This window comes from Piliocolobus tephrosceles, chromosome X, assembly GCF_002776525.5.
Source record: "Piliocolobus tephrosceles isolate RC106 chromosome X, ASM277652v3, whole genome shotgun sequence".
Classification (NCBI taxonomy): Eukaryota; Metazoa; Chordata; class Mammalia; order Primates; family Cercopithecidae; genus Piliocolobus; species Piliocolobus tephrosceles.
In genome coordinates, this window is record NC_045455.1 from 74301984 (window position 1) to 74316040 (window position 14057).

Below are 14057 nucleotides of genomic sequence, written 5' to 3' on the forward strand. Positions count from 1 at the left end.
AAAAAAAAAAAAAAAAGCATAACTTTGTAGAGGCAATATATACGTTAATGAAAAAAAAGCATAACTTTGTAGAGGCAATATATACGTTAATTTTTAAAAAAGCATAACTTTGTAGAGGCAATATATATGTTAATTATGTGGAAAGCAGTGATCATTTCACAATGTATACACATATCAAAACATCAAGTTGTACACCTTAAATATATACAACCTTCATATGTCAATGATATCTTAAAGCTGTTACCAAAAAATCAAGAGTTCCCAATTCCCATAATATCAACTTCATAGCAGCTGGCTTCAATAACAGATATTTGAGCTCTGAGTTCCCTGATTTCTCTGCCTCTAGTTTCAGGATTTTCTCACTTTTTTCTTTTAAGGAAGGGACGCACCTTCTTTTGTTTTGGAGGGGCAGAGGGAATCAGCCATCTTATGTTTATGTTCACAGTAGCCAATATTTACCAAGCACCTTCCATGTGCCAGGCACTGACCTAGGGGTTTTCATACATCACATTTAATTTTCTCCTTACAAGCTTGTGGTAAGGCAGGAACTGGTGTTCCATTTTACAGAAGAAGGAATTCTCAGACAAAAATGACAAACACTGCTTCTTTTCAGCTAAGGGTGAACAGAAACACTCCAGATGCCATCACTCCAGGGTCCAAGTTCTACTGTAGCCACGCTGAACATAAATAACATGCCATGGGTCCAATAACACGAGGTGAATTGTGAAATTATGAATAATTTTTTAAACATTTTGGGTAGAGTGTGTGAATGGAACTGCCTCAAGAAAGTAGACTTGGGAAGGGAGGGAAAGAGTAAGCGGGGAAGGAGGGGAAAAAGGGAGAAAAGGCAAGAAGAGATTGTGGGAGTAGTGGGGAAGACTAGTGGCACCAGGGACTTGGGCCAGAATGCGCAGCCACCACAGGAAATACTCAACCCAAACAGCCTCCCCACCAGGAAGAGCAGACAGCTTACACCTGGCTTCAATAAAGAGCCTGTCCTGCAAACCCTGCCGTGGTCTTGCAGTAGTCATGAAACATCGGGTTTTTTAAAACCCAAAAGGCAACTTGCCTGGTGCTCTGCCACTTCAATCTCTGTATTGTTTTTGGAAGCAATGAATTTATTTATGTTCTACTCATTAAAATGCTGTATGAAAAAAAAGACTGCTATTTATGATGCCCAAATTGAAACACCCTCTTCCAATGAACAGAACACAGGTGGAAAAGCTCATTGATCATTAATTGCTCCTTACTACCAAACACATTAATTTTTCAGTGAACCTTCAGGTTAGACAAACTAAAAAAAAATGTTCCTGGACACCCCCTTTGCTTTCTGCTGACACAGGCATGTGAGAACAATGCTTTAACGGTCTTTCTAGTCTCCTTTATAGCACCTGCATCATCAATACCATTTCAATGTTCTCCATTTCATTGCCTGGACTTGGACAAAAGCTATTGTCAGTCTGGTCACTTATGGTTTCTTTAAGTTGATGATTAAGCCAGCAAGATTCGTTTGAAACTGCATCTAATTTAAGGTTTCAAGATCCAACCATGTATTTTCACTTGTCTGTGGTCCCAGTATTCTACTTGTCTTAGAGGCTCCCCAAATCAGTAGATATGAGCTCCTAACCGTCCACTCAGCGGCCTAAGGACGTTGGTGAAGGACTTTCTCCATGTAAGACCACAATTTCTGAAACCATTTCCTCTCCTCACTCTTCTTGACCTCTCTTCAGCATTTGACTCTATTAACCACATCCTCCTTGAATCAATCTCTCTTTCTCGCTCTCTCTGTGTGTGTGTGCGTGTGTGTGTGAAGAGCAAAGATTCTGGCATCGAAAACCTGATGAATTGCAGTCTAACGCTTCGTAACTACAAGACATTGAGGAAATTACTTGAAAATTCTTGAGTCTCTGTTCCCACATCTGTAAAAAAATGAATGATAATCCCTTCTTTGTAAGAGTTGTAGTGAAGACTGAGTTAGCTGCTTATAAAGTGTTTAAAAGATACACAGTCTCCATGAGGGGACAGTAGACCGATCTGATCCTCTCTGCTTCACATTTTCATCTCTTTTAAATATTAACATTGTCCAAGATTCAGTCTTAACTTGCTGTAGTCTTCAGCCATCAGCCAATGTACATCTCTCTCTACTCTTTGCGTATGTCTCCCTGTAACCTTCCCCACATCCCAGACCTCACTTGGAAGCCAGCAGACTAGCCTAGCAGTCTTACACTCCCCATATAACCCTTGGAGACATGGCTTCATCTCTAGGTCTTGGTTTCCATGTCTATAAAACAAGATGCTGAGTTGGTGAATGAATGGTAGGGCATGATTCCCCATTGCTCCTTCCTACATAAGTAATTTTCCCCACCTGTTTCCCAATCTTTCCTTTATCTCTTTGGTACACTTTGTATGTGTGTCCCCCAGCAAATCTCATGTTGCAATATGATCCCCAATGTTGGAGGTGGGGGCCTGGTAAGAGGTATTCGGGTTATCAGGGTGGATCCCTCATGGCTTGGTGCTGTCCTCTAGATAGCGAATGAGTTCTCACAAGATCTGTTCATTTAAAATCTCTCTCTCTCTTGCACCTGCTCTCACCATGTGATACCTCCTCCCCCTTTGCCTTCTACCATGATTGTAAGGTTCCTGAGGCCTTCACCTGGAGCAATGCTGTAGAACCATGAGCTAATTTCTTTATAAAATTACCCAGCCTCAGTTATTTCTTTACAGAAATGCAAAAATGGCCTAATACATTATACTTTCTTCTTCCTGTCTTCCTCTCCCTCATCTCTGAGGCCTAGAATAGAATTTGGATAGTTTACCAGGTTGCAATAGTCTAGGTTGGGATATACTAGTATAAGATTCTGTCTCTTAGCCTTCATCACCCAGCACGACTGTGGCTTTGGAGATATGGAGTAACTTGGATGCTTCTGATAGGGCACTTTCTAAGAAATTTAGTTCAGCTTAGTGAAGCGCATAAAATTCATGAAGATACTAAGGTGTCTGCTCCCACCTTAAGCTAAGCTACATATGGTAATAAAACATTTTCATGAGAGAATAGCTTTGTGTAGCCATTCCGGAAAGCAATCTGGCACTACTTAAGCAAACTGACTACTTAGTTATACTGTATGACTCACCAATTCCACTGCAGGTGTGTGAGTCCACGAGGGAAGCTGTATGAGAATGGTCGTCGTGGCACAAACTTGGAAGCAGTCCTGGTGTCCACTGGCTGAGTAGGTAGGTAAAAGGGGTTATACGCACCATGAAGACTCTTCAACAAGTAGAAGCTAAGAACCAGATGTACACACATCATTATGAATAGATCTTTAAAACACAGTACTGAGTTTCTGAAAGGGAAATAAACAGAATGCAATATTTAGCACAATAGTATTTATATAATTAACAATACCTGCCCATGTAATTGACCACCATTGAAGAATGCAAGGGAATCAACTTATTAGTTTTTAAAACTGGTAAGTAAAAGGGAAGAATCAAGCATTTATTCTGATCCCTTTCTAAAACATACCATGGATAGTCAAACAATACAAGGAGAAGTTTCTTTTTATAGAAGTATTCCAGCTAGTAAACAAAGAAGAAATGCCAGAATTACAATATCATCAGTTTTCAAACTCAACTGTGGCAAATAAGACTCTAAGATAGCCTGCAATTATCCCTGATACTTACACCATTGTGCAATCCCCTCCCCTTGAGTGTGGATAGGACCTGTGATTTACTTCTGACCAACACAGTATGTAAAAACTATGGGTGTCACTTCCATGATTATGTTACATACAATTGTAGCCTCTCTCTTGCTAGCAGACTTTCTCTATGGATTGTCTGTCCTGCTGACTTTGATGAAGTAAGCTGCTACATGGGGAGGCTCACAGGGCAAGCAACTAACAGTGGCCTCTGACCAACAGCCAGCAAGGAACTGAGGCCCTTAGTTAGACAACCCCCAAAGAATGAAATCCTGCCAACAGTCACATAAACTTGAAAGTGGATCCTATATTAGTCAAGCCTCAGGTGGCACCCCAGCCCTGATCAACACCTTGTTTGTAGACTTCTAAGACATCTGGAAGCAGAGGACTCAGCTGATTCATGCCTGGATTTTGATCCACAAACACTGAGATAATTTATACGTTTTGCTACAAACCACTAAGTTTGCATCAAAAGTGTTACACAGCAATAGGTAAGTAATACAAAAATAAATAGTCCTAGGCTTTGGTCATCAGTGACTGCTAATGTCACATTAAAAAGAGACAACCACACATTATGCACATCCTGACGAAAGAACACAGGACAAACCATGCGACAGCCTTTTAAAAAAATTAAATACAAACATGATGAGATCCCTAGATTCAGCTACCAACTCAAACAAACTACAAAAGAACAGAGGAACTCATTAAACTACATCACAGGGATGCAATCAGCAAAATCTACACTTTGTTAAATTCCATGGGACAAAACACCTGGGTTTCTCAACAAACAAACTGCAGGGGGAAAAAAACAGATTCAATAAGAAACCTACTAATTAAAAGAGACTTATAGAAATATAAACCAATCAATATGTTTGGGCCTTATTTAAATCTGGATTCATATAAACAAACTGTGGAAAAAATAACACTCATTAGAAGATTGGAAATTTGAGTATTAGCTTTTTGACATTAAGAAAATACTGTTCTTTTAAAGCTATTGAAGAGAATATTGTGGTTATGTTATCTTGCAGAAATACACACTCAAATATTTATGGGAGAAATGATCTGATGTGTAGAAGGCAGGCAGTGGATGGGATGTAGATGAAGTAGGACTGGCCATGGCCTGATGGTAGTTAAGGATGAATGATGGGCACAGGGGATTTATTATATTCTTCTATGTCTTTTTGGATATGTTCAAAATTCCCCTCCATAACAAAAAGTTTTTAAAATAACATACAAACAAGAAAACAACAAACAGTTTGAAAGAACACAAACAAAAAGGCACAAATTAGACAAGCTGCATATAAGGTGGGAGAAAAACAACAGTGCAGAATGGGGATTTAAAAAAATGAATAAAAAAGCAGATGAATACATAAACTAACTGAGGGCCCAGTGAACCAATGACGACGCTGGTTATACACAGAAGAGTATGATTAACTCAATGCTCTACTCACCCAGGTCCAAAAGAAGTTTCTCAGGGCTTTATTTGTCAGAAGCTCCCCAGCCTGCCCCTTGTCTGAAGCCTGATGCTAGGACTGTGCACTTCTCTAAACCTCATCCAATTCCCTTCACTGCCCGAGGCCACATGCTAGTCTAGACGTGCATCACACGTCCTTCAGTGGTCTCCCTTCCTGTCTTAGATCCACTCTCTCCCCAGCAATCCTCCCTGGCCCCACCTCCCACCGATTTACCATTTTCGTGAAATACAACCTTGTCACTGTTCTGCTCAAGATCCAACAATGGTTTCCCAGTAACCTACAAGATACAACACTGTTAAAATCCGTTTCCCAATATTCAAGACCTTCAACAACTGGCCTGCCACTCCTTTCCTACTTTCGCCACTTCTCAACATGAACTCAGCACTCCACCCAACTCCCAGCACCCCACACTCCTGTTCCCCAGCTCAGCCACAGCCAGCCAACCCAATCACATCCTCCTCAGCACAGTGGCTCTCCCTTGACTGCTCCTAACCTTGTCTATAACAGGGACACACCCCTCCTAGCTCTGCCCCAAGCGGAGAGGTTGCTAATCTGATTGGGCTTTATCACCAATGCAGGAGTGAGTGTGTCCAGGAGTTTGTTCCTTCTGGGGGATTCGCGGTCTCACTGACTCCAAGAATGAAGCCGCGGACCTTCCTGGTGAGTGTTAACAGCTCTTAACGGTGGCAGGGACCCACAGAGCGAGCAGCAGGACTTACGGTGAAGAGCCAAAGAACTAAGCTCGGAAAGAAACCCAAGCACTTTTCCGCCGCCGAGAGGCGGGGGTGGCCAGCTTCTATTCCTTTATTTGTTCCCGGCTGTGTCCTGCTGATTGGTCCATTTTACAGAGTGCTGATTGGTCCATTTTGCAGGGTGCTGATTGGTCCATTTTACAGGATGCTGATTGGTCCATTTTACAAACTTCTACCCAGCTACAGAGTGTTGATTGGTGCCTTTTTACAGCACACCGATTGGTGCATTTTACAAACGTCTAGCTAGCTACAGACTGTTGACTTTTACATTTTTACAGAGTGCTGATTGGAGCGTTTTACATTCCTAGCTACAGACTGCTGAGTGGTGCATTTTACAATCCTCTTGTAAGACAGAAAAGTTCTCCAAGTTCCACTCCACACAGAAAGTCCAGCTGGCTTCACCTCTCACGAGGGGGCGTGGTCTGCAGCCCAACGCTGGGGTGAGGTTTTTTGACACTGTGGACTCCAGTTGCCTGAGGCCATAAGCAGAATGGAGCTGCTTTCCCAGGGCAGCTAAATCAACTCACTCTCTTTCTAGGGACCTTGTTCATCTCTCATCCCTGAAACAGAATGAGTAAATTGAGGTAGGACTGTCCGGCTCTGAGTTGGCCCAGTCATTTTGCTCTCTGCCCTCTCCGCTCCACGCACGCTGCGCTCATGGGCAGGTGAGTAGGAGCAAGTAGCACCTTCTCTAAAGCTGCGCCCACAGTAGGCTCAGCCTCCGCTGTGAGCCTCAGCCTCCGCTGAGCAGAGAACCCCCGCCGGTTCTCAGGGCGATTTAAGATGACGCGAAGTTAGGTTAAAACCTAAACAGTACTAAAGTGAAAATCGTAGAGTGGAAAATGCCCTTAAAAATATCTTAAACTGTTCCTAGAATACTGCCTGGAATAAAAGGCTATACGTATACAATTCTGTGTCTGCTCTCCCAATTCTTTGTTGGTCATTGTTTCTCTATGACTTTCAATTAATTCTTCAGTTGATTCCTCCACTCTTCCACTAGCCTCGGCCAGGTCTCCTAAACAAAGTGCTTCTCTTCTCTGTTGGAGGCTGGAAAATCATTAAAATCATTTACAAGAGGGAGGAAGAGAAACCCCGGCTGGCAGTGAGTGGGACAAGGGAATCTCTGGCGTTATGATGAAGTTCTGTTTCTTGACCTTGGCTGTGGTTAATACAGGTGTGTTTACTGTGTCATAATTCATCAAGCTGAACACTGGTGACTGTGCACTTTTCTTTATGATCATAATACTTCGATTTTTTAAGGTTTATTTTAAACACATAATTCTTCCCCTAAATTTTCCAGCAAGGCTGGACTGTTTCAGGCTTAATGGTCCAGAACCCATGATATCTGCTCCCAGCCCTCTCTGTTTGTTTTCTTTTACCCAGTAGTTGGATTCCAGTAAATTAATTGAGGGTAGGATGAAAGTAAATTATAAAGTAACTCCATTACTAACTTGCTGTGACTTTTGCAGTCACCATGTTGTACAACAGATCTCTTAAGCATATTCCTTCTTTTGGTTTTAGAAAAATTTAAGTATTTCTCTTAGTGTGACAGCTCTTACATAACACTCTAAAATGAATTTCTGTGCTGCTTCTTATCTTTCTACCATTGGCTACCAAGTTATAACCCAAGAGTACTGTTCTGGGCTACATTGCATCTTCCCCAAATTTATATGTTGAAGTCCTAACCCCCAGTACCTTGGAATGTGATTGCATTTGGAGATAGGGTATTTAAAAAGGTCACTGCATTAAAACAAGGGCACATGGAGTGGGCCCTAATCCAAAATAACTGGTATCCTTATAAGAAGAGATAAGGGCACAGACAAAGACAGAAGGAAGACCATGTGAAATCACAGAGAGAAGACAGCCACCTACAAGCTAAGGAGGGAGGCCTCAACAGAAATAACTCAGCTGATACCTTGATCTTGGACTTATAGCCTCCAAAATTAAAAGAAAATAAATTTCTGTTATTTAAGCCAACTTTATTACAGCAGCCCTAGCAAAACAATGTAAGTATCAATCTCCCTTGCAAGTGAACTAATGCTGTAATAAATAACACAAATTTCATTGTATAAGTACCATCTCCAAGTAAACTGGAAACTTTTTGATGTTAGTGAATGTGACTTTTATTCCTTAGACCATCTGACAAAAAAATCACCATTTATATACATGATAGATGCTCAGTAAATATTTAAAACCCATTTCTTCAACTGCAGGATATATGAAGACCTCTTTGTCTTCATCTATTTCAGGGTTTCAGCCTTATTGACATTTTGGACTGAACAGTTCTTTGTTGTAGAGGACTGTCCTGCACGTTGTAAGACATTTAGCAGCTTCCTGGGACCCTTCCCACTAGACGCCAGTAGTACAAACCCCCTTCCCATTGTCTTGAAAACTAAAAATGTCTCCAGACATTGTCAAACCTCCCCTAAGATTCAAGCTACTTCCGGTGGAGGGCTGGTCTATTGTAGCCATATCTTTTTCTCCTCTTCTTGGATATTTTGTTTCAAGTATTAAACAAATCTGGAGATTCCTTAGAGATGTGTATGATGAATCCTGAGCATCATCAGGGTAACAAGAAATAAGGCCAAATGTATTGGAGGCTGGCTGATGCATCTCTGAATATGATTTGGTAGGGCTATTTTGTCAAATTTGGTCTGTAGGAAGAACAGTCTCTGTAGTAGGACAAGACCAATGAAAAGACTAAAAATGTCAAGACGGTGGTTTCTGCTGAGTCAGAAGCCCAGGCCTCTCTTCCCAAGATTTCACCTCCTGGACACTGGTCACTGCTAGGATCAACACAGGCAATGAGTTATTTCTATCTCCAGTAGGATTGACTATTTTAAATGATTTGCGGATTCAGCCATTTCATAGCGAACAAATCCCACATCACAAAAACCACCAGGGAAATTGCCACTAATGAGTATGCTTGTTAACAACCTTCTTTAGCAAAGAAGGCAGTGGCTGAAACGGCTGGGCCCCAGAACTGTGGTCTCCCCTCTGAAGCTGGCCTCGCACCCTGAGGCTGAGGCTGGTGTGAGGAGGACAGTGTGACCTCTCACTTTCTACCCACCTCCCTCCTGGAGAACCATCTCAGGACCTCAGGATTGGCCTCTGGATCCCACCAACTAGTACCCACGACTTTCATGGGTGTAAAAATAAAATTATGGTGGTGAGGCTCATGGGGTCCTCCTATGTACTAAGAATCTGAAAGAGTGACGGGTCATGCTTTGTGGCCCAAAACCACAATCTAGTCTGATGGTTCCAATGCCTCTACCATCTGATATGGTATCACATGGAGGGAATAGGCAGAGACTAGGGATAAGGCAGCCTGGAGCCAGATTATGGAGGGACTCCATGCCAAAAATAATAAATATAGATTATTTCTGGACTCATAAACTTCCCATGCCAAGAAGTCATTCTCTAATGTTTGTGGGGGAAGCATGGACATGGTATTGAAGACACCAGTGATTTAGTTAAATCACAGGAAACTCCTATAATCCATGTGCTACTAGAATTCCCAGCAACACATTTATGTAAGTAACTATAACATGAGATAATAAAGAGCTACCTAGAGAGAAGAGGAAGAAGCCTGATCCTCTTCAAGTCTCTTGAGAAGCAAAGGAAGTACTTTTCTGAAGCAAAGCTTAGTAGCAGATATAGTAACACTTTCCGTTTCCACTTTCTGAATTACTCATCGCACTATTTACTGTCCCAGAGGTACCAAGGGTAATATTGAGACAAAAATGTACCCCCACTGGGACTAAAAAGGAAGTCTGGGTTGTATTTCACACCTGCTCCCTCTCCTTCAGCTCTGCATTGGGTGACAGATGCAAAACTCCTTTGGATTTGACTAAAGGTAACCCACACTCCCGGAGTTTGAGTGAATACCCACAAGCCACAGGCTAAATATGTCAGAGGGAGTTTTATAGGGGTTCCCACAGCTTCCCCATTTCCTTCCAGCTAAGCAACATGATGCACAGGGTTCTTTTGGTGCAGTGCAGCTTGGAGATTTGATATACACAAAGGGGTGCATCTCTTTCCAGAAGGGCATAGTTAGTTGCCATTGACCATCATGCTCAGCACAAACTACTCCATGTCCACATCATCACAATTTACTTTATCTTCTATATCATTTTCTGTGACACATTAAATTTCCCAAGCAAAAGCCATTTTCCTATCTCTTTCCTTTGCTAGAAAAAGAAGTCAATAATGACCACACTGCTTAGTGGTTACAATAGTTTTATTGCTTTTGTACTAGGTTATGATAGACACTGAACAGACATTTTCATTACATTTAACAAAAATAAAACAGAAATAAAATTTCCTGGCTTGAGTACTGGCTGGGCACAGTGACTCTCGTGTGTAATCCCAACACTTTGGGAGGTCAAGAGCAGGGAGTTCAAAACGAGCTTGGGCAGCATAGTAAGACCCCATTCCTACAAAAATAGAAAATTAGCTTGGCATGGTGGCATGCACCTATAGTCCTAGCTATTCAGGAGACTGAAGCAGGAGGACTGATTGAGCACAGATGTTCAAGGCTGCAGTAAGCAAGGATGGACGTACTGTATTCCAGCCTGGGTAACAGAGCTAGACCCTGTCTCAAGAAAGAAAGACAAAGGAGGCGGGGGAAGGAAGGAGGGAAGGAAGACAGGGAGGGAAGGAAGGAGGGAGGGAGAGAGGGAACCAAGTACCAGTGCTGAGGACATGTAATATACTAAAAGAGCCTATAATGTGAATTTGAGCTTTGTCTGCCACCTTGAAAAAGAGTAACAGAGAAGTCTTTTTTTTCTTTTTTTTTTTTTTTTTTTTTAAACGTATGCTGTGTCTCACAAGCCCTTCACCCAATGGGAAAACAGCTAGTGTGGAAAATTTAGAGCACATCTAGTATTAGGGCATAGCCCAAGTTGCTATAGCAAAGTTACACAAAACACAGTGCCTCAAGCAGAATGGAAGCACATTTCTTTTTAACAGAGGAGCACATAGGTTGTGGGTAGGGCAGGGCCAAGAAGCTGACTCTGCTCCATGAGGTCCTCCAGGGACCCAGGATCATCTTCTTTTTAAAAAAAAAATTAAATCTAATTTCTATGGAGCCAAATACACACTTTTGCAAGTGTTTCCACTTGTTGCCCTAGCAACATTCCCTAGAACGTTGCTCTCATCTGCAGCACAGCCTCTTTATTCTGCCCCAAAGGAAGGGTAAAAGAGAGTACAGAGCAATCAGTTTCTTTTTAAGGGGTGTTAGTAAGAAGTTGCAACTCACAGCCCATTGGCCAGAATTTAATCACATATCTAGCTTAAGTTACGACAGGAAATGGAGTTTGTATGCCCAACTAGAACCTGGAAGATTATAATACAAAAAGGATAAAGGGGGAAATGAATGTAATTACGATATTATGCCACAACATCAAAATCTTTACACAGCTTGGGGACTGGATTCTTTTCTAATATCTTTCAACAAATGAGAATATAGTACTAGGACACAATTTGCAAACAATCAACACAGCAAAAGTTTCATGCAATGATAGTCAATTTTGGCATCTTTGTTGTTAATTTTTGTCTATTACTTACTTCCACTTTTTTGCAAAGATTGGAATCAATTAAAAGCATGAAATTGTCTGTCAAATCTGAGAGACTGATGCTAGATAGTATCTTTGTTATTTCCCTTTAGCACAATCCAAAATGTATTTTCAATGACTCTGGCAACCATAAAATGAAGAAATCTGTGAAGCAAGAACACTTCAGCCCAAAGCATTTCTGCAGTCTGGCAATGGTCTATAGTTCAGAGTTATCTGGTGACCACATCAAATACCTTGTGCTGTTTTTGAACCATATATTTCCTATGCTATACGCTATGACTCTGATCTGATCTTAATTTCCCATGACAACTACAAAAATGCAAGAGGACAAAGTTCTGTGGAATGTCAATACTCCTTTAGGTAGTCATTGCTTTTGATGAAAGCATGACTAATTGTTGGCAGAAAAAAACCTCTGATTGAGTGAAGGAAAATAAAAGATGCTATCAGTGTGTCAATGAAGAGGTTTTTATGGTGTGCCTACAAACAAACATATGATGCTGTCAGTTCCAAATTATCAAAACAGCAGTTGATACAATGTTTTATCTGTTTAGAAAATGTCAATGCCTTAGAGCAATAACTGCTATAATCCATTGTCATGATGTATTGTACTGATGGCATAGGAGAAGTAGATATTCTTCCAGCCTCAGTAGTGATGATAATAGTAACAACAACATCAATAATAGTAGTAGTTATATTTTCCTTAATTCTACTCTTTATTGGACACTATGCAAATTACTTTTATGCAAACTTTCTTATAATTTTCACAATAATATTGCAAGCTAAATAAAATAGGCATCACTCTCAGGAAGGCTCAGTGAATAGGTTGACTAAGCTCATCTGGTAGTTGTGGCAGTGGTGATAGCGAAGATACATGAAGTGCATTCTCTGTTCCAGACCATGTACTAAGCACAGTGAAGCTGGGATTCAGAGCCATGGCATCTTTGCTATGGTGCCTCATAGACACAGGCAGAAGCCAGGTTTGTCACAAGCCACAAGATTCATCCTGCTGTAGGAAGCCACTCAAGTTGCCTCAGAAACATGAGTTCTGAGCATGCTAACAAGTCTTGAAGTCATGTGACATTCTATTAATCCAATCCATATGGATGGTTAATACCCATTTCATCACATGTGTAGGAAGCACCTACTTCCTCCTACAATGTATTACATCTGGTCTAAGGGGGATGGATGATGGCCAGGCTAGAGCAAAGAAATGCTGGAATGGAATTTGGGGCTATCAACAGCTGTGCTTTAAGTCAAATTCTCCAAATTTGTCTAAAGCAGATAAATACAATGGTGATCAGAATACCATACTCCACTGCTATAGTTTGAACGTGTCCCCTCCAAAATTTAAAATAATATTAGAAGGTGGGGCCTTTAAGAAGTGATTAGGGTGCTCACTTCGGCAGCACATATACTAAAATTGGAACGATACAGAGAAGATTAGCATGGCCCCTGCGCAAGGATGACACGCAAATTCGTGAAGCGTTCCATATTTTTCCAATGGAACAGAACAGAGTCCTCAGAAATAATACCACACATCTACAGCCATCTGATCTTTGACAAACCTGACAAAAACAAGAAATGGGGAAAGGATTCCCTATTTAATAAATGGTGCTGGGAAAATTGGCTAGCCATAAGTAGAAAGCTGAAACTGATCCTTTCCTTACTCCTTATACGAAAATTAATTCAAGATGGATTAGAGACTTAAATGTTAGACCTAATACCATAAAAACCCTAGAAGAAAATCTAGGTAGTACCATTCAGGACATAGGCATGGGCAAGGACTTCATGTCTAAAACACCAAAAGCAACGGCAGCAAAAGCCAAAATTGACAAATGGGATATGATTAAACTAAAGAGCTTCTGCACAGCAAAAGAAACTACCATCAGAGTGAACAGGCAACCTACAGAATGGGAGAAAATTTTTGCAATCTACTCATCTGACAAAGGGCTAATATCCAGAATCTACAAAGAACTCAAACAAATTTACAAGAAAAAAACAAACAACCCCATCAAAAAGTGGGCAAAGGATATGAACAGACATTTCTCAAAAGAAGACATGCATACAGCCAACAGACACATGAAAAAATGCTCATCATCACTGGCCATCAGAGAAATGCAAATCAAAACCACAATGAGATACCATCTCACACCAGTTAGAATGGCAATCATTCAAAAGTCAGGAAACAACAGGTGCTGGAGAGGATGTGGAGAAATAGGAACACTTTTACACTGTTGGTGGGATTGTAAACTAGTTCAACCATTATGGAAAACAGTATGGCGATTCCTCAAGGATCTAGATCTAGATGTACCATATGACCCAGCCATCCCACTACTGGGTATATACCCAAAGGATTATAAATCATGCTGCTATAAAAACACATGCTGTATGTTTATTGCGGCACTATTCACAATAGCAAAGTCTTGGAATCAACCCAAATGTCCATCTGTGACAGACTGGATTAAGAAAATGTGGCACATATACACCATGGAATATTATGCAGCCATAAAAAAGGATGAGTTTGCGTCCTTTGTAGGGACATGGATGCAGCTGGAAGCCATC

At 41.1% G+C, this 14057-nt stretch overlaps 1 non-coding gene across 1 annotated transcript; it reads left to right on the top strand.

Annotated features, from left to right (window-relative positions):
* Positions 1-12885: 12885 nt before the first annotated feature.
* Positions 12886-12992, top strand: LOC111540547. The gene has a single exon (XR_002731023.1). It is a non-coding gene; the product is annotated as a U6 spliceosomal RNA (small nuclear RNA).
* The last annotated feature ends 1065 nt before the right edge of the window (positions 12993-14057 follow it).